Raw genomic sequence first — 26,622 nt, 5'->3', positions numbered from 1 at the left:
AGCCGTGCTAGTCTATACACTATCAAAACAAAAAGCAGTCAAGTAGCACTTTAAAGACTAGCAAAATAGTTTATTAGGTGAGCTTTCGTGGGACCGACCCACTTGGTCTGAAGAAGTGGGTCGGTCCCACGAAAGCTCACCTAGTATCCTAAAGATGCCGCAGTTGAAATGAATGTAACTAGACAACAAGTCTCAGAGCGCTAGCAGTGTTGCCCTATAATTTCAAAAACAGCGAGAGGTCCTGTGGCACCTTAGAAACTAATAAATACATTAAGTCGAGCTTTCTTGGGCAAAACTGATGAAGTGGTTTTACCCGGAAAAGCTTGTGACTAATAAATTTGTTAGTCTCTAAGGTGCCACAGGACTACAGGATAACTGGATTGAATTACACAATATGAATTTCATAAACAAGGTGGGGCCACATTTGTCTCCCAGGTGTAACTCAACTGAAGTGTCTAGCTGCATGGAATTTGGCTTTTAGTCTAGTGTAGTGTTTAATCCCCAAACCTATTGCTGCTGTTAGTGCATGTGTGTTGTTTTTCCAGTTATCTACATCCATCACATTCCTGCAGCAAGAATCAATTCAAAAATAAAGTCTTGTGAATTGGGAAAATGAATCTGTCTTAATTCACTTTTAAGAACTGACTTTTTTAGCTAAACATTTTTTTTGGAAATACAAGGGAAATGGCTTAATTGTTTAGTCTTGGTTTTCCTTCCCCATTGTTTAAGGTAGTCTGATTTTCCTAGCTGATTGCGTTTTTCCTTTAGTGGGTTCTTAAGCTATAGCATATAATGGTATACAGTGTCTGAGCTTTGTTTATTGTCTTTTGAAACTCTGTATTATCTTTGAAAATTTAAAGCAGTCTAGTTTCTTGTACAGGAAGCATACACTATTTTAAATATGTTGACTTGTGGTTGTTGTTGCCAGCAATTATTTCAGCTCATTACATTTTATTGAGTTGGTTCCACTAATTCTGCAGACTGAGAGCTAGACTCTGCACATAGATCCAAGACTACTCCTGCACCCAAGCGGAGTCCGTCAGACTGCAATGGAGCTATGTATAGACATAGGTTTGCCCAGGCAAATCCATTTTTTATGATCTTACTCTAAGTGACTAATACTCATTACCTAGACTAAATTACATCAGACACAAGATACTTCCCTTTCTGTTGTCTTGTACTGAAAGAATGCCATTTTTATTTGTGCTTTTAATGTTTGATTCTGCAAATGTTTAAAGATTAATAGCATTGTATTTGTCATTTAAATTTAATTAAATGTAATGCCATACATTTATCAAAGGAACTATAAGCAGGGAGGCTTTTCATCTAGTAATTTTGTTGTGAAATTACCGAATTTTCATGAGAAATGAATATAAATGAACTGATTCTAAAGTCTATAATAAACATTTTCTGCAGAAATACAGTTAGAAGAACTAATTTGGGAAACAAAAGTACCTGGTTTTTAAGCATGCTTGTTATTCGTAGGAAAAAATACTGTACTTATTAGATATACAACTATAGTGCCCAGTCCTGCGTTCCTTATTTAGCCAAACCTCCTTTTTAGCTTTTCAGAAGCAGTTTTGCCTGAGTAAAGATGGTAGAATTGGGTCTTTATGGTGCTTGACATTGAATTCTCACTTGATAAATCTGAAGCTGTTATTATTCAGTTTTAGATCAAGACTGAGGCATAAGTAAGTCCTGTACTTTCCCCATTTGTTGTATTTTGACTTTCTTCCCCAAATTTAGTTCTCTTCAGCTTCCCTTTTTTCACATTAGTTATATTTCACTTTAATGCCCAGTTCTGGTTTTATAAAACAGCTCTTTGCCCACCACTAGTAAATTTCTGCCTGTCTTTCACTTTCTCATGGCCCCAACTTCGTTTCATTAACTCTGTTTTAAAAACCTTTTAAATTCTTACCTTCAGTTCATGTTGCATGTTCCTTTATACTTCAAGGTCCAAACATAGTTCTCAAGAAACATTTCAGAGGAAGGAAGTAGAGTAAAAAGAGTTTTCTTGTTCCTCTTTGAAAACATAGTGATTGCCTATCAGCAGAACACATACAGCGTGGTATTTTCTGTGCGTGTGTGTGCTGCACTTGTTTTTCTTCTAGTAAATTACTCACAAAGTTTCTGCTTCACTTGGCAAGCAGCTGTGGCTCCTCCCTTTCTCTGTTTACAGCCATTTTCAAGAAACTAGAAGTCATGCTCCCAGAGAAGTGGGCTGTTGGGTTAAACTGCTACATTTCAGGGCTTTAGGTTTACTACTGAAGTACATAAGTTCCTGGAACACTCAAGTTTGTTTGCTGTTCAGACGGTTGTATTTGAATCCCCCCTTCACCTTTGAGAACTTTCTTTTTCTTGCTTGGAAAATGTAATTCATTTGACAGCAGTTGTTCAAGGATGCATGCAGTATTTGACTTCGGCAACTGAGACATTCAGTTTGATTTTATATTTGTAGGAGATACATCCTAGAAAGTACAGCATACCTAAATACTGATTACAAGGTATTCAAGTGTCCCTACCACTTCTTAAGAACTAGTAGGCATTCAATGTTAATAAGAACAAATTCAGAAAGTTTACTTTCAGTTTAAAAATTGAAAATATAAAAGGCATTGTAGGGAAATTTTAATATATAAATGCATGTTGCAATGCCTTCATGCACACACTTAGTCCAATTTAAAAAATCAGAAAATGGAAAAAAAAAAAGTTTTCCAAGCATTTTTAATTCCACCCCCCCCCCCCCCCCCAAGAATGTATATTTCAATTTTTTTTGGTTCATCTTCTGTGGATAAGAGAAACAAGCATGCGTATGGATGGACAGACAGATTTTTCTTAAAACTCAACATTTCTGAGGGCTTGAACTATGGTTTGTTACTTTATTTTGTGCTTACTTTAGTCTTTTGTTTGTAATAGTCTCCTCAGCCTATTAAAAACATTTTCCAGATGAAGAAGAACAGAAGGATATAGTCCAAATGTTTGCAATGTACATTTTAATTGACAGTATCAACCAAAAGCAATATACTGTTTACTTTTCACTTTATAGCTGTGCTTTTTTCCTCCTCATTTTTAGAGATTTGTACATTTGTATAGATTCTTTCTAAGGTAACTAGTTATAAAAGGTTTCAAACAGTGACATTTTAAATTTTGATTATTTTTCATTTGATTTTTTTTAAAAAAAGCTTTAACCATGAGACACTGGAATTTTTCCTGTGTAAACTCAGAATCTTTTGTCTTGAAAATAATCGTTTGCTTAAACTATAGATTTATCATAGGTGTGTGAAATAGCTAAATAAACCCGACTGTATGAGCTATATCTCGTTCACAAGTTTAAAAATATGGAGTATCAATCACATCTAATCAGTATATTAATCCCATGTACTTTTAGTGTACGACTTTTGCACATTGCTACCTCCCTGAAGTTGAATTATTTGTCGGACTCTAAATTCCTGTTGGCTTTATAGCAATTGAAAAGAATAATGTTGTACAATGGGGTGAAGGTACATAGAACCTTAACAGACTGTATGGAATTCCTTTCTGTTTGGCTTATGGTAACTGGAAAAGAATGGTCAGAAAAGTTGCACTGACTGTAACCCTAGTTTGACAGGTAAGGAAGTGTTTGTATAGCACTGTGAGAATGTAAAATAGTAACAGAGAGGGAGCCATGTTAAGTATTGTTGATTGTAATTATGGTGCTTGCTTGCAGAGTTACCAGTCATTAGGTCAGCGGTTCCCAAACATTTTCATGTCACAGCCCACCTTGAGGAATGGGATGGAGTTGAGTGCTGCCCTTGAGAGCTGGGAATCGGGGAGCGGGGGCAGCAATGGCAGAGCAAGCATGCCACACGCTTGCTCCTCTGTGTCCGCTTGCTCCAATTTGGTGTAGCTGACCCCTGTCAAAACCTGAGCAGTATCACCATTCCTGTTCCCCAAAGGTCAGAGAGGGAGCAGAGCTTGTCCAGTCACTTAAGATGGGCTGCTTCAACTAGAACAGGGTTTTATAGGTCAAAGCAGGACAGGCGCCTGAGCCTCCTGGCATCCTTTCATGATTCTACTGGGGCATGCAGTTTGGGAAACACTGCACTAGTTATTTTCTTTTGAAAATAATCAGAAGGGATAGACTCCTGGCTAGTAATTGAGGAAAGTAGGGCAATCAGTAAAGAAGACACTGATTACCTTGGGTGCCCCTATTGCCAAGCCTGATAACCAGGAATCTCTTGAATGATTTTATTTTATACTCATGCTATAGGGATTAACCAAGTAATAGTTGGACTGATGTATAAGAAGGAATGGTTTAAAACTACATGGAAATAGCTATAGTCAATGAACACCTTGTAATCATAAGTGCAGAGACGCCCTAAGAAACGCAAGTGAAATGCCTTTAGCATGAGTGTGGAGGAAAATCCTGCTTGATGCAGAGTGCTGGCCTGAGTAACCCAGGAGTCCTCTTCTAACCCTGTAATTTATGATTATATGGTGCAGCTGGTGACCAGTTTGTTGGATGAGGTACTTTTAATTATTTGTATGATTTAAGACGAGTGGAGTAAGGTAATTCAGTGCAGCATGAGAGAAGGAAAGAAGAAATGATTCATTCACAAAATACTATTGAATCTAACAATATTTCGTAGGTTTCAAAAGGTTACAAGAGAAAAGGGGAGCGTTGGCCACACCATGGAACAGGGTAATTTCTTAGCTTTTGCAATCATAACTTATTTTGGCCCAATCTTATGAAATGCTGAGCACTTTCAATTCATTAATAAGACCTCCTTTAGAATCATGTACAATTTTGGTTAGCTATGTTCAAGAAGACAAAATTAAATTGCAAAAGGTGCAGAGAAGAGCTAATAGGACGATTAGAAAACTAGCACAGCTTGTCCTCTGAGAGGAGACTGGAAGAGCTTGGCTTGTTTATCAAAACCAAGGCTGAGAAGGTTGGATTGATTTACTGTTTTAACTCACTGAATTAAATTACTGTTTAAATCACAAAAAAAAAATTGATTTGAATCAAGTTATCAAACAAGCTAAGACTGATTGTGCTTAGAGATCGCTTAATTTTGGAAAGGCCTAGACAGACAGCTGTGTTAGTTTTGTGTGTAAAAACAGCGGTGTCTTGTAGCACCTACGAGACTAACGGATTTATATATCCTTACACAAATACTTCTTTTTATATTTCCACTCCATTCCTGCTGATAAAATGGGTTTTACACACAAAAGCTTATGACCTAATAAATTTGTTACTTTCTAAGGTGCTACAGGACTCCTTGTTTTTAATTCGTTTTGGAGTATGCTCCATTGAACTCCCTGGCACATCTATTTTTTGAGAAAATGAGTATAGAATGGGAGTACTTGGAAGAGCTGAGTTATGCTGAATTCAAATAAGGACTAGACTTACCATGTCACCTTTATGGCCTGTAACCATGTTGTTCCAAAATAAGGGGTATGTATTATGCAATATAAGAAAATTACACTTGATGGCAACTGGCAAATCTAGATTTCTCTTATTGAAGTTTCCTGTATTGTAGATATGAGTGATAGATTCTAAATCTAGGTAACTAATTAAACAAGCCATAAGATTTAGCTAAGTTAATTTTTTTTTCCCATAGCAACATCCAACACAGCAAACAGCTTGGGAATTTAATTCTACTAAAAAGGCTTAGAGTCTTGAAGAATGATGCATTGCACAGTGAATTATTTGAGTTACTAACCAGTGGATCCACTCAGCCACATCCACCTCTTCATTCACATAATTTTTCCCAATAAACAATTTTCCTTATATTTCATTCTTGCATCTAGGCCCTGTATTTTCTTCTTGCTTTGCTTACACTTGACACGTTTTCCTTTTTTACCCAGGGAATGAATTTCTTAAACATATTCCCAGATAGGGTCTATTATGCCCAGAAGACATGACAGTTTTCTGTGCCAAGTGTGGGGTAATATAGGAAGCTCTGTGTTTATAATCAAGAACAGTGTACATTATTACCTAGGGAGGGCTACCATTGTACATATCTCCCTTTCATTGATAAAGGGGGCTTACTTAACAAGCCCTCACTTTGCAAATATTTACACAGAGATGGATGAATTTGGGCTTTTGATCCCTGCTGGGGGTTAATTTCTGGGTGCTGTGCCCTATAACTGCATTTTCCCAGAGCTGTGCTTAATCAGTGTCTGTGTTGCTTTGCAGAGGGGGTGATAACCCCAACTCTGTGACTTGACTGGGGAGATCAGAGGATCTGGATCAGCAGGACAGAGTGGTGGTGGGGGGGTCCCAAACACAAGAAGGTGGGTGTCAGTGACCTGATCAGCTCACCAGGGAAAATCCTGTGACTATAGCTTGTCACACTCCTATGAGGCTTCTTTCTTTGCACTTGTTACTTTTTAATCTGCAGAGACACAGAAGTTGAAAGCCCAGAACTCTGAAGAAGCAAAGTAGTTAGGCTGGACAGACTACAAACATTAATTCCATTTTTATGGGAGTATAAATATACATGTAGCGTGTCTGTGATGATATTTAATTGCAACTTATTTTTAAATGAGAAATTTGGTATTTTGTTGATTTAAAAATAAAAAAATTAAATTTAAAAAGTTCAATATTGTTTGTTCTTTAAAAAAATCAATTTTTATCCATCCAGGATGGATAAAAATTGATGATTTTGGGGGGGAGGTAAACTCTATGGAAGGGTGAAGAGCTGTTTTAAGCTAAAGGACCATGCTGGCACAAGAACAAATGGCTATAAACTGCCCATTAAGAAATTCAGGCTGGAAATTAGACCATCAACAGAGCAAGGTTCTGGACCAGCCTCTCAGTAGGAGCTGTGGAGGTAAACAACTAATTTAAAAAGAGAGCTTGACAAACTTATGAGTACAGTTGTATGGTGGAGGACTTCATAACCCTCTGTAAGCCTCTACTGGCCACCTCTGGAGTTGGATATTGGTAAGGGAGGATTGGGGCTTAGAGGCAACACCAAGTATTCTCTCTCTTGCTGATTCTTCCGTGTATGCTCAGGATCTGATAGCTATCTGTCAAATAGGGAAGGAATACTTCCTTGTCAGATTAGCAGTTACTTTGTTTTTTCCTTCCCCCACCATCGTGAGAGTGTGGGGCATTTTGCCAGGATTATCTGGCTATATCTCACTTCCATTCAGGCATTGGTGCATCTCAACACAATGCTGTGACAATAATTTAATCTCCTATGAACTAACACATTGGTTTAATTTGAGTTGATGTTTCATTTGTAGGTTTTGGGTGATGTTGGTAGTCTGTGATATAGAGGAGGTCAAACTAAGTGTCCTGGTGATGGTCCTCTGATTGAAAACTGTATGACTGACTCTGTCACTTACTTTTATAAAGAATGAAGCCTTCAAATTGTACACGTAGCTAATATATGCAACCTTTTATTTCTGTTACTGTGACATTTGTCTCCTCTCCCCTAGCTGTGTTGTGCTTCCTTGTCCTTATTTAGGTTATCAACTCTTGGAAAATATATACATACAATAGCAGGAAAATGAGACTCCTGTCATGATTGTCTTGTTAAAACATTCTTATAACTAAATGGGTAGACAGAAAAGCCATAATCCATAAATGATGGCATATGATGGTTTTTCAAGATGACCATGCCTGCTGAATTTTCTGTTGAACACTGCAACGTGTCTGAATCCAAAAGTGATGGAAAGTATTTCAAAGTAATGTTTGTTTTATTCAGAAATGAATACTCCTCAGAAAGTATGTTCACTTTCTTTTTTCTCACTTTTGGTTCTTCCCTGTTTCTCTATCTCCCCCACTCTTTTAAATTAAAATATGGGAATATTTCAAATAAGCCAGAGGAAGATTGCTTATGGGGAGAAAGACAAAAGGGTTGATTCGTTTGGAAACCACAATAACAATTGCCAAAGGGCATGTTGCTGATTAAACTGCATTATCTCTGGGACTAACGGGCGATGTTGTAGCAAACAGTAACCAGGAAAATTGCAGAATTTAGCAGGGTTGGCAATTTCCCAGAAAAAACTAGTTAGGACACCGTGCTGGTAAATATCAGCCTAACACTAGTTTAAACTGGGAAATGGAAGAATTAATTGCATCAATTCCAGTAAGTTTTGCAAGCACAGAATGAATCTTTTCCAACTTTGGATACATCCATTCAGAAGGGAAAAACAGACTGTGAGTGTCCACTACATCAGAGGACCTAGAGGAGTTCTTCAATTACAGAATGCTGCATGACAAAATGGATCTGAATTGGTGGTCTTTTTGGCCTCACCTGCCTCTGATTGCTTAGTGCTTCAAGCCTAAAACTCTGCTTTATTGTCATTTTCACAAAAGTGGATGGTTTTGACTCTGGTTTATATAATATTGAAAACTGAAATATATTAAATGATGTATAACTTCCTTGAAAAAAACACCACACCAAAATGTATGCAGACATTCCAATATTCAGTATTACAGTTACATGTATTACTATTACACCCCCTGCAGTTTTACTTTTTATTTTACAGTCCTACTTAATCTAGGAATCTATTATGTAAAAAAAAAAAAAAAGTTGAACATGTAATTGAAGAGATCCTTCCTTAAGGAAGGCACAACAGCCTTGGCTCCTTTTTTCCTAGTAAGATGTAGGGAACGTTACATATTTTGGAAACAAAAGACACAAGACTGTGTATTTTTCTTTCTTAAATTGTTTCCTTCCAACAAAGAAACTCAGGAAAGGAAAGCTGAGACAGGAAGAAGTCACTACATAAAACAGAGTCTCAGAGGGATAGCAGTATTAGTCTGCTGCTTCATAAATAACAAGCAGTCTTGAGGCACCTTAGAAACTAACCAATGTATTAGGTCATGAGCTTTCATGGGTAAAACCTACTTCAGGTAGAAACAGAGTAGAAAAACAGAACCCAGGGTTTATATAGCAGCAGGGAGGGAGGAAGTTACCTGTCACTAGTAAGATTCCTGAAAAGCACACCTTAAGGAGGAGATGGGAGGGCTGTTTGAATTGTCTGAGGATGAGATATCCAGCATCATGGATCCTGGGGAGCTGTGGGGAAAGCACCCCAAATCCATGGAAGTAGAAGCCATTAGTAGGGATATCAGGTCTCCAAATGATTCTGTTGGCTATTTGTTTATCTACAGACTGTTTGTCAATATGGCTTCTGAGAGGGTTGTGCTATAGGCTGGACCTCCCTGGTCTGGCACCCTCAGGGCCAGACCAGTCCCAAACAAGGAAATTTCCTGGACTATGGGTGGTTCCCTGCTTCTGTCCCTGTCTGGCACCGTGCCACTGGCCCTGTTTTCCAGTCCTCCTGCTACAGACCTCACAGAGCTGTGATTTGGGGCTGCCATGGCAGGGCTGGGAGCTGAACTGCTGCTTTCCAACCCCAGTGGGCAGCTGCCTGGCCAATGTTGGGCTGCTGCTCCCCAGCCCCAGCATTTCATACTGTTGTAATTATAGGGTGACTGGGAAGAAAAGGAGTTGTGGGGAAGGGTCACAAGGCTATTGTAGTAGGACTTGCAATACTCCTATCCTTCTGGTGGTAAAGCCACCTGAGCTGAGTGGCTGGAGAGCCCTGGCTGCTGGCTGGGAGCCCAGCTCTGAAGGCAGAGATGTTGCTGATGAGTTTTCATAGTTAGGCACCTCTCCAAAACCATCATCTCTGCCACCCAGCTCTAAAGGCAGCACAGAAGTGTATGGGTGGCCATATCGCAACCCTGCCCCCACAAATGACCTTACAACACCCTTTTGGGTCAGGGCCCCCATTTTGAGAAACATTGCTCTCCGCTATGAAATCTGCATAGTACATGCGAAAAACACACAAAAGACCAGATATCATGATCTGTGATTTTTTTCATGGCTGCAAATTTGGTGTAGGGCCTTAGTTATACTGATAATGTACATTTAAACTAACAGTTTTCATCATGACTTGTAAACTCTTGCAGACTGCACACTATCAGTGCATATAGCAGTTGTGTTTGGCTTTAAGAGAAATATTTTTACATTTTTTTGAAGCCAAAATTAAAATAAGAATGAGAATGGGTATATCAAGATTACAAGATAAAAAGGAAGAGTAAGGTGCTATTTGTGAAAGCATAGAAACTCACAAGACATTTCATGATGAAAGGCCTGAAATGTTTTCATTGCATCTGTAAAAGGAAGTTGATAGGATCATGTCCATGTTAAATTTACCATTCATACCTGCTTTTATTAGGCAGCCCAAGTGGCTGGATTTCTGAATCTCCGTCATGCTTAAGTTACTTGTTACTTTAAAGTATAAGCCAAATTCAATCCTAGTGTGAAAAGTTGCAGTTCCATTGACTGTACTGAAGTGACACCAGAATTAAATTAAGCCAAGTGACCTGGTATGATGACAACAGTTAATACAAACTCCATTTTGTCAGAGTCACCCATACTTAGAATTTGTGATGGGAAATTTGGCATTAATAAGCCAGTCCCATGAGGTGTGCTGCTGCTTGTTGCAAAGGCTAACAGGAGGTGCAGATATCATTTATTCTGATACCCATTATATTGTGCTATTTCCTATCAATAAAGTAAGTAAAAGCTGACCTACTGACTTAGCAGCAGTTCATTACAGTGACTGCTTAGGAGATTCCCATTGTGAAAGACTCATTCTTCAGCTTCAGTCAGCAGGGACATGGTCCTAAATCAAGTCTTCCAGGAAATGCACCAATATAAACAATATTTGTTTTGGACATAATGGGTTTAGAAATTGGTAGGTAAACGGTTTGATATGGTTTAAGGTCTGGAAGGGGAATTCATTTCCTGGCTGAAGTAGGATACCAATGATGAAATGACTCTAAAACTTACCATGTCTGTTTGTATATAAAATTATTGTCCTGTCAGAAAGTCTGAGTGTTTTGTCTTGGGAGTTCTGTTTTGTTTTGTTTTTAGGACACTCAGGGTATGTCTACACAACAGCCTAACCTCAAAATAAACTGCATAGCTTATTCCAAGTAGCTTTCAAAATAGGCTATTTTGGCATGTGGTGCAGTCTAAATGGCACTACATGCCAAAATAAAGCTGTTTTGAGGCAGCCCTGTACTCCTCCTGCACGTACAGGTGTGCTGGAATAGCGTGCCTGTTATCTTGTAAACTGTTTCAAGACAGAAGCTGCATTTCTTAAATGCAGGCGACTATTGTGGGATACTGCCTGCTGTGTAGACATAGCCTAAGTGATCTTTAGTTTTGCCAGGTATCTAGCATATAGATATAAACTACCACTTTGAGGTCCATTGCGTATTTCACCTTCTAATTCCAACTGTGCCCAAATAGTATTTTGATTTATTTAATTTGGATGTTTTGGGAATGGGGTAAATTTTTATGCATATGCAAAAAACAGCTGTTAGACTGTAATCTCTTTGGGATCAGGACTGTCTTACTGTGAGCTTGATCCAAAACCAGTTTGAATCAGTGGAAGGACCCTGTTCTCAATGAGTTTTGGATCAGGCACAATATGCCTATGTCTGTCTGGATGGAATCCAACCTGTTCTTCATGTAATATTTCATCCACTGTCACCTTTATTCTACTCAGGCTAATGGTCACTAACAGTGAACAGGTATTTACTCTCTCATAGATCATCAGAAAAGCCATGACTTAGCAAAATCACATTTGTCACAGATCCTGGAGATCACTTCCCCTGAGTGGCCAGGAATGGGTAAATTTAGTCTGGGAGGGGAATCCAAGCCAGATCCCCTGGACATTTCAAGTTCCTTCATCCTGAACCAAGTCCAGCCACTGCCCCAATATCAAGGTTCCCCCTCAGTAGAATCTGAGTGCAATCCTTTTATCTAGCATCACTCTTGAGTGTTTGTTTGCACCTGCTGTCCAGATACTGAGTGTCTCTGAACACAGCTCAGATTTTTCAGACACACTGCTCTCCCAGAACTCCACCCGAAAGGCGTGAAACATCTAGTTTACAAGTCAAGTAGCACTTTCTTTGTTACTAGTTTACAAGTTTAACTCTCTCAGGGACATGGAATACTAGGGGAGCAGTAGAAACACACTCATTTGTTGTACAATCTAATGTTTTTATGCTCTTTTATATTTAAGCGTGTAAAGCAGAGTACAAATAGACAAAACAATTAAAAATATCTAATATGCAATATCCCTTATTAGCTTATCCTTTGCTAGGGATTCCTAGAGAGGGGATCATCTGTACTCATGCAGACAGGTTCCTCTACTTCCTTGCCTATCTAACTCTTTGCAAGCAGTCTCCCTCATCTTAATCAGGTAAAAAATGGCTCTCACTCCTGGTCCTATTGCTTTACACTGCTGCTGGGGTTACCTGCTTTTTTGTTGGGTATTTTGAAAAATTTCCACTGCTCTCAACTCCCCTCTCCTTTCAGACAAGAAGAGGTTATGTCTTTTCTATTAGACCAAGCCCATAGTCTGACCATTTTTAACTTTGAATAAGTCATCTGAGTGCTGATCACTCACCCTTGTCTCTGTGCCTCACAGAGATACCACACAACTGTGCCGTCTGCTGACTCCTGGGGTATCAACATACAGACTTTCCAGATTACAATTTCATAAAATCATCTACAATCAAGAGCGTAAGTTCATCACACCATTTTAATCCCCTTTGTAGATTTTAAGAATATATTGATTAGTGTCCATAGAGAGAGACTGTGGAATATTGCTAGGAGCTATGGGACAACAGACAGGGTGATCAACGTAATATTTTCATCTTCAACTGAAAGAAACAGGTTTTACCCATGAAAGCTCATGACCTAATAAATTTGTTTGTTAGTCTCTAAAATGCTACAAGACTGTAATAATGAGTATATATGATGTAAATAGATACACAGTAAGATCAGATACAGGCCTGGGTGAGTGGTTTGATATTAAACAAGGATTTATCACCAGTCCCTTTTGCATTGGCAATAGACTGACTGGGTGATCAAATGGTCAACAAAAGGCATTGTGGACAGTCTCAAATGGGTTAGCAGAGATGAGTTACGCAACCTTGATGTTGCTGACAGTATTGCTTTATAAATAGAATATATGGCCTTTACATCAGAATCTCAGAGGGGTGGCTGTGTTAGTCTGTAGCTTCACAAAAACAAGCAGTTGTGTAGCACCTTACAGAATAATGAATGTATTTATTTGACTAATAAATTAATTTGTTAGTCTTTAAGGTGCTACAGGACTGATTGTGTGGTTTTTTGTTTTTTGTTTTTGCATCAGAGGTAGAACAGGAAGCAGCAAAAATGGGATTGAAAGTAAAAGCAGAGAAAAAACAAACCTAAGGTAGGAAACTGGACTACAGATGGAAAGGTACGTGTGTATAGAGAAGGAATAGAGCTGATAAGAATTGTGCTGTCTAGGGAGCATGGTAACATTTGAAGGTGTCTGCAATAAAGGTACTCACATGAGACTAGAGGAAAAACAAACACATCTTTGGAAGCATGGACAATATCTGGTCAAGCAGAGGGGTCTATTCCAACTAGAAATTGTACTATACAGTGAAATTGTACTGAGAAATCTGCAGTACAGCACAGAAAGCAGTAACATTTTCCCATATGTATTTTTGTACTTTCTTGAAAGTCACCCCATATGCCTGGGAAAAGCTTTCCATAAAAATCCAAAAGTCCCACTAGATTATTCTACTTCAGATCTTTCTGAAAAAGCTGTGCCAGAACAGTTGATCCCAGCTAGCCAGTTGCTGTGCTGTGGCCACTACTTATTATATTAATTGCCTCATTGTTATCTTGTTCTTTCTTCATCTGGTGTGTGTGTGTGTGTGTGTGTATTTTGTGTCTCATCATATATTTAAACTGCAAGATTTTGGGGGCAGGGATTCTTTCCGTTGTTTGTATACAATGGAGCCGTAATCCTGGATTTTACATTTTACCACAATATAAATATATAGTAAAACAATCAGCAGTGAAATAAATACCAATACTTACAATTACATTGTAGTCTTTAGATTGACTGAGATCACTGTCAGATATTTTTGCAATGGATAACAAATTGATGATGATGATGAAGAGGGCTGGGGCCTGTATTTAGCTACTGAAAAATTTATACAGCTCTCTTATCTGTTCCTTGAAAGATCATTAATATAGATAAAAAATGGAAACTCAAAGGAATTCTCGTATCTAAAACATTTTAGAGCTAATTGTTTTGGGGACCAGTGCAACTTCCATTGATTTTAGTGGAAGACTTCTATTTTGACTGTAATGTGAATTGGGCCAACAGAATGCATCATGCAATATAATGGGGACAAAGAAAACAGCATTTATGTCCCCACTCTACATGCAATTCTTTGGTTTATAAAGAGAGTCCAAAGTTCAACTGACAGTTAAAACCCTACTGCACACTGGGTTTAATTTCTGTTAGGTGCAGTAAGAAAATACACGGTAATGAGCACAGTATAATACCTAATCAGCTTTAAAAAAATCTGTATTTGAAATAGTTTATATTTGCTATTGCTAAAAGTACTAAGCACATCTGTATCTTGATGAAATTTCAATCTCACTTACAGTTGTAATACAGAATAAATGAAAAGGCACTTTCAATGGTTTGGTGACTGATTTAGTTTCTGACTGTAGTAGATTGCAGTGTCTCTTCACTATTTCCAATTTCATTTCACAGTACAGTTTACTGTAGTTTTTGTTGTTGTTGTGAATTAAATATGTAATATAAAAACCGTATTTTCAGAAACAATACTGGTTCTTCAGAGGAGGCATTTTTTTCTCTTTTGTCAAAGGGACAGCCAAGACTAATTTCACTGTTGGCATAACTCCATATTTAAAATAAATAAGGTATAAATATTAAGGGTATAATGAATTTTATCTTTTAATATTTTGCTGTAGTGAAAGGAAATAGTAGTTGTGAAATCAAGCTGAATATAGAAATGAATCAGGATTAATGTTCACACGAGAGTTTACTATAGCTTTTTCCTATGCACAGTCCATAATAAAAGCAGTAACAAGCACACATTTTAAAAATATGGCTTCTCTTTCTAGAGATCCACCATAAGAGCTATATTTTGTCTTCTGACAAAGCAACTATTCAGCTTCACTGAGCTGGTGTTTGTGTATGATACCTAAATTATTATGCAGGCTCCTTGAAAAATGAGAGCAAGCTACAATGTGAACTTGTCAAAAACTCACCCAGTAAGCACGACCCTGTTGTTTGAGACAGTAGCAAATGAATTTCTTGATAGCAGGCAGAAACATTTTGCTTGTATTGGAATCTTTTTTTCAGAGTAAATTCAGCAGAACCTCCAATGTCTCATTTCTCTATTAAGAATAAACAATAGCAGTGCTTAGGAAAAGAATGCTGACTCTGCTGCACTGTTCTTGTTAGTGTTACTGAACTCTGTGTATACATGTGATTCCCCCGCCCCCCTCCCCACATACACACGTATAATCCTTTAAGCTGTAGCTGCCTACTCTGATTGGTTGAGAGGTCTGTTACAAAAACAACCCCTCCACCCTAGTATCTCTAAGTGATTAAGTCAGGAGGGTTAAGGGCATTAATCATGGGGCTTGATCACTGCTTTGAGGCCTATTCTGCACAATTGTGAACACTGTGTGTGTTTTAAAGCACATATTAGAAAAGCGTTATTATGGTTTGAGAACTGAGAGTCCTATACACTTACATAACATAAAGCAAATACTAAATGCCTCCAGAGCATAACTAAGGTTAGGGCTGAATATCAGCGCTATTCTAATTTAGCACAGTCTTTAAAACATGCTTACAGTGGTATTTTAGGAACATTTAAGTCGTGCAGCAAGAATATACCATGATTTGAAAAGCAAGATATAGCTAAGGAAGACTATCAATTGCTCATTCAATGTTATGAACATTTTTTGTTTTATGCTAATGAGATTGTAAGTATCTTAATTAGTTGCATTTGAATAAAGAGTCTATTGTACATTGATTCCAATTATTTAGCTTGGATTCATGTGACCTTTAAATAATTTGCCTTTACTTCAGACCTTAATGAGCAATTTAATTTAGGTGGGTTGCCCTTCCTCCCCCAAGCAATAACCGGCAATGTGTAACAACTTTTTATTAACAGAAGCAGGGAGTAATGTGCCTCCCATTAGTTAATGGAAAATTTGTCACTGATGTCAGTGGGTGGAAGATTGAACCTCAAACGTATTTTTTCAGCTTCAGGAACCATTAGTAGCTTATTTTGATTCTTAAATTACCTTGTAAGATAAATCTTCACAATACAAAAGCCATTTATATAAACCTATGGTGAACAATTGAATAATGGAACCATATATTGTTTAGCAGTATTTACTACTAAATGGCAATTGACTAATTAAGTAATTTCATGGTTTATTGTAGAGATCAGACATTAGAAAAGGTAAACTAATGTTTCCGTTATTTCTTATTTACCATCTATATAATAGTTTAGCGGCTCGGGGAGCTCTGCTATAGTTACGTCTGTAAGCACTTTCATTGTACGTTCTATTGTTAGTTGTCTGTTAAATTGTTAGAGAAATAAAATGTGCATCTGTTTTTCCAGACTTGTATTTCTATGGCATAAAAAAGGTTTGGGAGTTCTGGATAATGGTTTTTCTGTTGTTAAAATGGTGTGTACAATTTTATACTTGTAGATAATTACACTTTCAGTATATAGACCATTATGTGGATAGGATCATATTTATTTTGTGTTTTGAAGCTAAAGAAAAAGCTTGGTTATGATTTCCAGTTCTAAAAAAGAAAGCCATGATGGTTGTAGTGTTTAGAAAATATAATATGAAATATGCTTCACTGGTGATCTTCAGACCTAAACTCATAAATCTCAGTAAAGGGGCTATGTGTAAACAACAAATGGTAGGGTTGGGGTTGCAATGGTTCTCCACCTTCCGTCCTTTGGCCAGACTACAAGACCCCTTTGTACCTTTTATTCTACAGCTAGAATTGTGGCCAGACCTCATGCAATGGGGTCTCTCCACTCTATGCCTCAGTTAAAAGGCTGTATTCGATGTCCCAGGCCCCAGTAGTTTGCACTTTAGCCTGATAAAGGCTCCTCCGAGGCTGCTTGCCCATTAAGGGTACATCTACAGCAACAACAAAAACCAAAACAAAAACCGTTGCAGAGAGTTACAGAGCTCAGGTCAAGTTGCACAGGCTTGTGCTACAAAGTTAAAAATAGCAGTGTAGATGCTTCCTCTCAGGCCCTGAAACCCAGCAGTTGGGGAGGGACTCCGAGCCAGGACTCCAAACTGAGCAGGAACATCCATACTGCTACTTTTAGTCCTGTAGCACATCTAAATTAGATGACCTGGGCTCTGAGACTTGCTGTTACAGGGGCTTTTTTTGCACTCAGAGCCCAGATCTACAGACTTGGGTCCATGATATGGAGCTAAAAATAGCAGAGTAGACATCCCCACCACCACTTGCCAAGTTTCAGAGCCCAAACTCCAGTCCATGAGGGAACACCTTCACTGCTGTTTTTAACCTCATAGCATGAATTTGAATAGTAACAGAGAGAAAGCCGTGCTAGTCTATATACTATCAAAACAAAAAAGCAGTGAAGTAGCACTTTAAAGACTAACAAAATAATTTATGAATTTGAGTTTGTAGAAACAGGCTCTGACTTGTTGCCTTTGGGATTATTTTGCAAGATAAATGTATCTGAAGCCAGGTCTACACTCGACCTTAAAGTCGATAGTAGATACGCAATTCCAGCTATGGGAGTGGCATAGCCGGAATCAGCACATCTACGATCAGCTTATCTGACTGTCCTCACTGAGGCAGGTTGATGGGAGGAAACTCTTCCGTCAACCTTCATTACTCCTCATGGGAATGAGGAGAACAGGGGTCAAAAATCGACTCTGATAGTTCAATTTTGTGCGGCCCCACTACACATGTCAAATCGAACCGTGGAAGATCTACTCTGACTGGGTCGATCTCCCAGGTTGTGTAGATGTACCCCTAATGTTCCCTTGCTCTCCATCCCCATCTTCAGTGAAAAGAAGCATTACAGGGCTGAGTAGCTTGTGGTTCTTCATCAGTGTAAATTCCACCCTTAATATCTAGGTGTAGCATCAGGCAAATGTACTAAGGCTTACTTTAATATTTTTGTGATGGCTGCAATATGATTTTATATTTACTCAGGGGCATACATTGAAATACATGAATTCTTCATATACCTCTGTCACATTAGTAGATTTAGTGCCTATCCAATAGCATCATTTCCATATGTGTGTAACTTGTACAAAGTGTGAGTTATGGATGCACACGAAAAGCTGATTGGAAAGGGTGACTGTATTTTCATACACTCAGTACATGACTGGTAAAATTAGTTGTTTTCAAGCAAGTTCAATGGCAGTCGATCATAAATATGCTGTTTACATGGTCAAACTAACATCAAGTTGACAGTGAGACCCTGTTAAGAAATAGTTTTTATCCATCATCTTTAAAGCTTTAGAGTTCACACTGGAAGAGGTGACACTTCTGCACACCCCTCCTACATGAAGGGACGACTCATGCACCCATCCTATCTAGCGTTCTTCTCCCACCATGCCTGGCTTGGGCCACAGGACAGACCCACCTCTTGTGGTACCTGGTATCCTGTCTTCCTGAGGCAATACATGCTGTGGGGCATTCAGAGTCATATCTCCCCCCCCCCCCCCCACTTCCCAGATTTCTGGAAGGCTTCACGCTGGAATGTAACCAGCAGCAGCCTTTTGGAACTGTATAGGAGAGAAGGAACAGAAGCTGTGGCTTTGCAGAGCTCTTCCTTTTCTCTCCCCAAGCTGCTGTGGCTGGAAGCCACTTGTCTCTTCCTGCCCACACAATACCAAAGGCATTTTACACTTCTGGACTGTTGCTAGCCACTGACATAGTCCATCTGCCTACTGTTTCCCAGGTATAGCATGGGTAGGGTCTAGGGATGCATTGTGCACCAGGGCACAGGGCACCTGACTGCAGGGACTTCCAAGTACTGGGTCAAAGAGGTGGCTAAGTAGGGGAGGATCCCTCAGCTACAGAACAGCTCTGTACTCCTGGCAGGGAGAGGGGCGGGGGCCAGGAGCCAGGCTGGGAGAAGATGGGAAAAGGGTCCTAAACCTCTGCCCAGAGGGCTGCTGTGGATTCTGCGGGGTCAGGTAATGAACAGACTGAAAATTACTTTCCTCCCATCCTTCCTGATTCCAGAGCTAAGCTGAGAAGCAGAGAGGCTTCCCTGTGCCAGTGCAGTGCAGCACTTTGGCACCGGAGCCCTTGGCTCCTCCTGGCCAGCCCCCTGGGTCAGAGCGTCTTTGGCTTTACTAGGGCACAGCCCAGCCAGAGGCAGCTGTATGCTCCAATCAGGGTCATGTTCTATGCACAGCTCTGAGGGTGGTATGTGCCACTAAGAAGGGGGTGGAGGTAGGGAAAGGGAGGAAGGCTGGAGATTGATGACACAAAGCGGGGAGGGTACAATGAAAAAGGAGGGATACCTAAAGGGATGATACCTGGGCAACAGAGATATCACATAACCAGCTGCTGCCTAGCACCCATTTACCAGCTAGTAACAGGACAAGGGGTTAGGCTCTGCTAGCTGAGAGCCAGCACAGAGCAGAGGCTGTGTTAACGGACCAGAAGGGAGTGGTAACAGCAACGAAGGGTCCTGTGGCACCTTATAGACTAACAGAAAAGTTTTGAGCATGAGCTTTCGTGAGCACAGACTCACTTCATCAGATGCTGGTCTTGGAAATCTTCAGGGCCAGGTATAAATAAGCCAGAGCAAGGGTGGTGGGAGAAGGGAGTGGCTGGGCCTGCATTCTGCAGCAGTGCTGCACCCCCATCGTTGGCCACTGGACCGTCCCACTCACTTCTGATGAGCAGGGATCCAGCCAGCAGCAGCACCCATTAATACCGAGTGGGGGAAACAGATAATACAGGACAACTTGCCCATTTTAAAGAAAAAGGTCAGGACACCTGCAGGAGGGAAGAGCACTTTGCATTTGGAGGAGCGTTGCCAACAGATCGAGAGAACTTATTTTTCCCCTCCATTTGGCACTGGGGAGGCCACATCTGGAGTATTTCATCCAGTTCCGAGCCCCCCAGTATAGAAAGGATGTGGATGCGTTAGAATGGCTCCAGTGGTGGGCAACCAGAACGATTAGGGGGCTAGAGCACATGACCTACAAGGAGAGGCTGAGGGCTCTGGGTTTAAGTAGTTTGCAGAAGAGAAGAATTGAGGAGCAATTTGATATCGACCTTCAGCTGCCTGAAGGGGCGTTCTAAAGAGGATGGAGAGAGGCTGTTCTCAGTAGTGACGGATGGCAGAACAAGGAGCAATGGGCAGAGGGCTGGCCTCTGACCTCCTGAGGTCCCTTCTAGCCCTAGGATTCTATGGGCTTAAATACAGGACATTCCCTTTAAAAAGAGGGTACTGATCAGTCTATGAATGGAGGTACTTCCCAATAGTGTTCATGCTTTTTAGTTGATATCCATATGGTGAATTTGGTAATGAGTTTAAAAAAATTGAAATTGAGATTGCAAACTGGCTGAAAGGAATGAGACTAATTTGCAAGTCTTAGATTGTGAAGTCTTAAAAGCAGGAACTGTTTCCCTATACAAGTGTAACTGGTATTTTTGAGCAGTTTCCAGCAACCGAAAAATGTAAGGTTTGTTAGAAAACTTCAAAAGTGCATGTGATACAACTCCCACTATCCAAATATTTGTAGCCCTTTGGATCTACACACCTACTTGAGTTTCTCTGTTTGGGCTATGCCTGTACTGGCAATTGAGACATAAAACTTCTGTTGTTCAGAGATGCTAAACCCCATACACCCCAAAGGCAATAGTTTTGCCATGACAAGTACCAGCTTGAGCAGCTCATTGGCTACTGCCCACAATGGGCGTGGAAGTATGTTGTTGGCAAAAAAAAAGCTGACAAACTATCTATGCTGCTTGACTTTTAGTGACACAGCAGGGTTGAGAAGAGGGGATGGGGCCTGGGGCCTGGAATGGAAGGATCTTGTCCTGGGCCCTGCACATCCCTAAGGATGACCCTTGGGATGGATAAATGAGGTTCTGTTGGAAAAGCATGTGCTATACATAAATACTTTGCTCTTTACCAGCAATGGACAAAATCCTGCAATTTTCACTCATGCAATTCACACTTGGTAGTTTTTATCAGTAAAAGAAGTAGGATTTAACCTAATATGAAAACCCTGATTAAGTAACACTCCCCCACATTGTTCCACGCCCCCCACCCCCACGTCAAACAAACAAACATGAAACCCCTTTTTACTTAGAGTTGTTAAATCGGTTTGATTGGTAATTGAAATCTTTTATTACCTATCTCTAATATGAACAGGTATAGTTGTATGATTCTGCAATAATAAGAACTAGTCCAGTTCTCTATGAAATCAGTGGAAATACATGCATTGATAGTCCTGAGAGGTGGATCATGTCCAGAATAAAGTACTGTACTGTCAACTTTTGAAGCAGGAAGTTGCTTTTCTAAGTTTTAAATATTTTTGTTTGTTTTAGATATTTTTGTGTGTGCGCATATCAATATTATATGACAGACATCAGAGTTCATATTTGATAGTTATCACAAATTAAAATAACAATGTTCATCTAGAGCTGTTTTCGTGTTTTACTTTTCTTATCTGGAGAGCTTTCAAATGCCACTAAAAGCAAACAAACGCTGTCTCTTAGTGTTCTTTTTCCCAAGTACACAGCAGAAGTGATACTGGCTTTCTCATGTTTGTAACTAGAAAAAGTCTTTCCTCTTGATGTGCATAAACAACAGCAAACTCTGTGTGCATGTATATTTATTTTAACACAGTACCACCCTTTAGTCTATGCAAGATAAGGTATGCATAGTTGTGGAATGCAAACAATCCAGAGTATTGAGAACTGCACCTTCACGTGGCTTTATATTACTCATAATAAAACACATTCCTGATTCGTGTTGCTACTTAAGAGACACCACCTTGTATTACTAAATACAATGATGGAAATAAATGTAGTTTTGAATTTAGCAATTTAGTTCTTATTACTAAAACATGAGTGTGCATTCTAGTAATTATGAACAGAGTTCAGAGTCATATAAACTATTCCAGTATTCATTTAAAATTAGTAACGGGTTGATGATCTCTCTCAGGGCATGCAAACTGTTTGAATTCACTTTAATACAAATGGCAGATTCAAATAATATACTATTAAGTAATAGTATTATAACCAACAATATGTTTCTGCATAATCTTAAAAGCATGATACCTTCGTCACCCTTAGAATTTGAACCCCTCAGTCTCCAGTTATGCTGGAGTAGAAGGTGACAAGATCCTGTTGCATTCCATATATGTGGATGTGGTGCTAATGGCCAGAGACATGAGTATCTCTGTCTTCTGCACTTAGAAAACCTATACATAGGCTTATTTACATTTGTTCTCTAATCGGAGTGGTGAAAAGGGATCTACTGAACTTCACTCTTAGGTCACTCCTGGTGTACATGGATGAAGACTACAATGGTTCTTCACTTTGGTTCTTTGATTTTGCATACTTCTGGTAATTATATTAGCTGCTGTTTAAAAATGTCATGAAAAGTTAAATCAGTTTATTTGGCTTTTCTGGAGTAATTCAAACATGTATAATGCAGGTTAAACCTTTCTATCTTCAGGAGTTGACCAGTGCCAAACCAGAGAATTTGCTGAACCACAGGTGGTCAGTATTGCCTAGCAGCATTACCAACACTTCTACTACTTATTGGGCTCTTAAAAGACACTTGGGGTAAATTAGAGTTAAATAACAGCACAGACCACCGAGAGCCAAGACTGGTGGCAGAAAACAAACTTTATGGGACCACAGGAAACTTGACCATACCCCATGATAAGCGTACATCTGGCTAACTAAAATTGTACCAGACCAGAAAGTGCCAGACTAGAGAGGTTCAACTTGTGTAATACAATGGTTCCTGACTTTTTTTTAATTAAACCAATTTCTAACAGGGTTCTTTCTTGCAAACTTTAAGGAGGTCAAGACAAGGGAAATACTCCTTCCCTTCAACTGATCTCCTTTCTTTCTTTATCTTTCTGCCTTGTGTACTTCCTGAAGACTGCGGAAAGAGAGTCCTAATTCTGCAGACCGTAGGAGATCCTCTGTGCAAGGAGAAGTGAATGTAAAGGAGACAGGTTTTGAGGGGAAATCCCTAGTGCTCATTGGTACCTTTCACGAATCCCCTCATCCCTTCTGAGACTTTTGGCCTAATTAAACTTGTTTTGGTTCTGCAGAGGCTTCATATGCCTGATCTGCCTTATTTAAGACAGAAGAATCTCCTAAACCCACTAGCCTGTGTGTGTTTCTTTGGGAATGTTAGTAGCTCAGATGAACATCTGAGGATTCTAGAGTGTGAAGCCATAAGCCTCCTAAGGCTCAGAATCATAGAAATTTAGGGCAGGAAGGGACCACAATAAGTCATCAAGTCCAGATCCTTTGTTGAATCGAGACCCAGTACACCTACACTATTCCTGACAAGAGCTGTTTAACATGGTGTTAAAAATGTCCCATGAATGGGATTCCACAGCCTCCTCAGAAGCCTATTCCAGTGCTTAACTACCTTCAAGTTAGAACGTTTTTCCTCATATCTAATCTAAATTTCCTTTGATGCCAATTGTGCATTTTACTCCTAGTCCTAACCGAAGTGTACATTCAGATCAACCACATTCCCCTTCATAATAAACCTTTCAAGATTACAAGGTTTCCTCTGTCATTTTTTTTCAAAACTAAATGTGCCCAGATTTTAAAGTTTTCCCCAAAGCTTGTGTTTTCTAAACCTTTTATCATTTTTGTTGCTCTTCCCTGGATTTGCTCCAACTTACCCATCTCTGCTAAAGTGTATCACTCATAATTAGACTCACTACTCTAGATGAAGCAACATCAGATAGAATGGGATAATTAGCTCTCATGTCATATACACAGCACTACAGTTAATACCTCCTATAATATTAGCCTTTTTTTCAACTGCAGCCCATTGTTGGCATATGGTCTACTTCTCATGCGTTGTAACCACCAGATCCTTTTCTGCAGTATTACTGCAGAGCCAAATATTCCCCGTTTAGATAGGATGCAGACTAACAGGGCTACCTCTTTGTTACTAACAAAACAAAAAAAGCAGTCGTGTAGCACTTTAAAGACTAACAAAATAATTTATTAGGTGATGACCTTTCATGGGGCAGACCCACTTCTTCAGATCTGGAGATAGTGCTGTACTGGAAATGGTACTGAAAGTGAATTGGCATGACAATTACATAACAGAGAGATATAGATTAAAAAAATTGAAATGAAAGCTGTCAAATCAGATACATAGGACAGAAGGGGGAGTGACAGGGGGTAGTGGAAGAGAAAATTACTTACTGCAAGGGTAAATTAAGTTAAATGACTTGCCTGAGATCACTATGAATATCAAGGATGGGGAAACTGTCTTTGTAATGCGTAAGGTATTTGTTTTCTCTTTTAAGACCCCAAGTTGCAAAGTATCATGGGTGTATGGAGTGTACAGGAAGGGGTAGTACCTCTGTTGGAGGGACCTGTCATACCCCTTCAGGGGGAGTCCGACCACTTCGGTCCCCGCCTGTCACTCAGCTCTCACTTGTGGCTCCAAGTAGCTGCAGCATGCGCAGCGGCCACACCCCAGGCAACGGCTTCAACAGGCCGGCCAAACCAGGTGAATGTAACTGATGGGGCACAAGCCCTTGGTGAATTTTCGGATGTGCCTACCCAGCATGTGAAGTCAGTTCCGGCGGACTGGGTGGAAGAGATCATTTAGATCCAACGGCCAAGAAGGCAGTTCTGCAACGCTTTGGGGAAAGTGAAGGGCTTTGACAAGGCACGAAAGACGTCCATCCATCCACTGCAACCAAAGAAGTTACCAGTCGTGACGATTCTACGTACCACTGGTGCCTGGCTTCCAAGGTCGAGAGAGTGGGATTGCTCCTGTGCAACGGCTCTACCACCTAAAAAGCTTTCACGCACAGGTCCTGTGCAAATCTTCATATCATCACATCACCCAAGCCCTGTGGCGACGGGGAAGGGGTGAAGCAACAGGTGGAGGTTACCACTGGGAGTCGTCATCTCAATCCCACACGCAGGCAGCCTGTGGACAAGTGGTCGTCCAGCTCTGTACCTGGGGCAGCAGAGTTGCCCGGCAGCATCCCAGGCGTCTGAGCAGTCTTCTTTAGGACAGCACTGCTCACCCTAGTAAGGGAAGGGCCTAGAAAAGGTGGCCTAAAAATTGCCTGCCCTACAACAATAACTGGCCAGCAAGCCGCGGCTGGAGTTCAACCCTACTTGTGGTCAAAACCAAAAGAAAAATTTGAGAACTTACCATTGGTGTATGGAATGTTCGTACTCTCATGGATCGAGAAGCTGTTGCAAGACCTGAGAGAAGGACAGCTCTCATTGCTTGTGAACTAGCCTGCTATAACATCGATATAGCAGCATTAAGTGAAACAAGATTGGCTGGGGAAGGTTTCTTGAGTGAACCAGGAAGTGGTTATACCTTCTTCTGGAAGGCTAACACTGAGACAGAGGATAGAATACATGGAGTCGGTCTGGCGATAAAAACCTCATTGATGCATCAACTCCCAGACCTTCCAGTGGGTATCAATGAAAGATTGCTGAAACTACTCTTCCCACTAAACGCCAAACATCATGCCACCATCATCAGTGCCTATGCATCCATTCTAACATGCCCTGACAACTCAAAGGAACAAGTCTATGAAGATCTCGACAGACTGATCAAGGCCACACCTGCAACAGACAAACTACTCCTACTTGAAGATTTCAATGCCCGAGTTGGGGCTGACAATGAGAACTGGAAAGGAGTAACCGGGCCACATGCTGTTGGCAAAATGAACAACAATGGACTACTCCTTTTGAGCCTTTGTTCTGAAAACGACCTGACTATTACCAACACTCTGTTCTGACAAGTGGATAAATACAAAACGACATGGATGCACCCAAGGTCTAAACAGTGGCATCTGCTAGGTTATGCCATTGTCAGAAGGCGAGACATCCGAGACATACTGATCACCAGAGTAATGTGAGGCGCAGAGTGCTGGACAGATCAGTCAGGATGTCCCTTCAACTTCACATCACTCCCTCTCGGCACAAATGCCTTAAGCATGTGCGACCTGCTTTTAACATAGCCAACCTGAAGGATGCCTGATGTTTCAATAATTTTCAGAAGAGTCTCGATGACAAATTAATATCCCACGGTCAACTGATTGGTACTGTAACCGAAAAGTGGGATCAGTTCAAGCAGATAGTGACTGACACAGCAATAACATCGCTTGGACCAAAGAAAAGAATACTTCAGGATTGATTCAATGAGAACCAAGAAGAAATAGGTTCAGCACTGGAAGTAAAGAGAAAAGCCTTTATTGAATGGCAGAATGACCCCTCCTCAGCCTCCAAACGGGACCATTTCAAGCACCTTCAGAGCAAAACACAGAAAGACCTCTGTCAGATACAAGACAGCTGGTGGGAGAGCAAAGCCAAAGAAATTGAGCACTATGCTGAGACCCACAACTCAAAGATGTTCTTTAGTGCTATTAAGACTGTGTATGGACCTTCTAAACCAAGGACTACCCCATTGCTCTCATCAGACAACACAACACTGGTCAAAGACAAAGAGGGCATCAACGAAAGATGGCGAGA

At 40.1% G+C, this 26,622-nt stretch overlaps 2 protein-coding genes across 5 annotated transcripts in view; one reads left to right on the top strand and one right to left on the bottom strand.

Moving 5' to 3' along the window:
• Positions 1 to 26,622, top strand: part of CHLSN (cholesin) — a 217,730-nt gene that overhangs the window by 92,943 nt on the left and 98,165 nt on the right. The gene's annotated exons all lie outside the window — the stretch shown is intronic.
• GPR146 (G protein-coupled receptor 146) overlaps positions 1 to 26,622 on the bottom strand; it is a 70,748-nt gene that overhangs the window by 10,167 nt on the left and 33,959 nt on the right. For 2 of the 4 annotated variants that reach the window (XM_075010315.1, XM_075010316.1), the window contains one exon: positions 15,114 to 15,242. The gene's annotated coding sequence lies outside the window, so the exon portion shown is untranslated. Of the gene's footprint in view, positions 1 to 1,918; positions 2,702 to 15,113; positions 15,243 to 26,622 lie in introns of those variants that run through there. The other 2 variants (XM_075010317.1, XM_075010319.1) reach the window with 2 other exon arrangements.

This window comes from Carettochelys insculpta, chromosome 16, assembly GCF_033958435.1.
Source record: "Carettochelys insculpta isolate YL-2023 chromosome 16, ASM3395843v1, whole genome shotgun sequence".
NCBI classification, from domain to species: domain Eukaryota; kingdom Metazoa; phylum Chordata; order Testudines; family Carettochelyidae; genus Carettochelys; species Carettochelys insculpta.
Note: the sequence above shows the minus strand (reverse complement) of the source record. Positions and strands in the feature narration are given on the sequence as shown.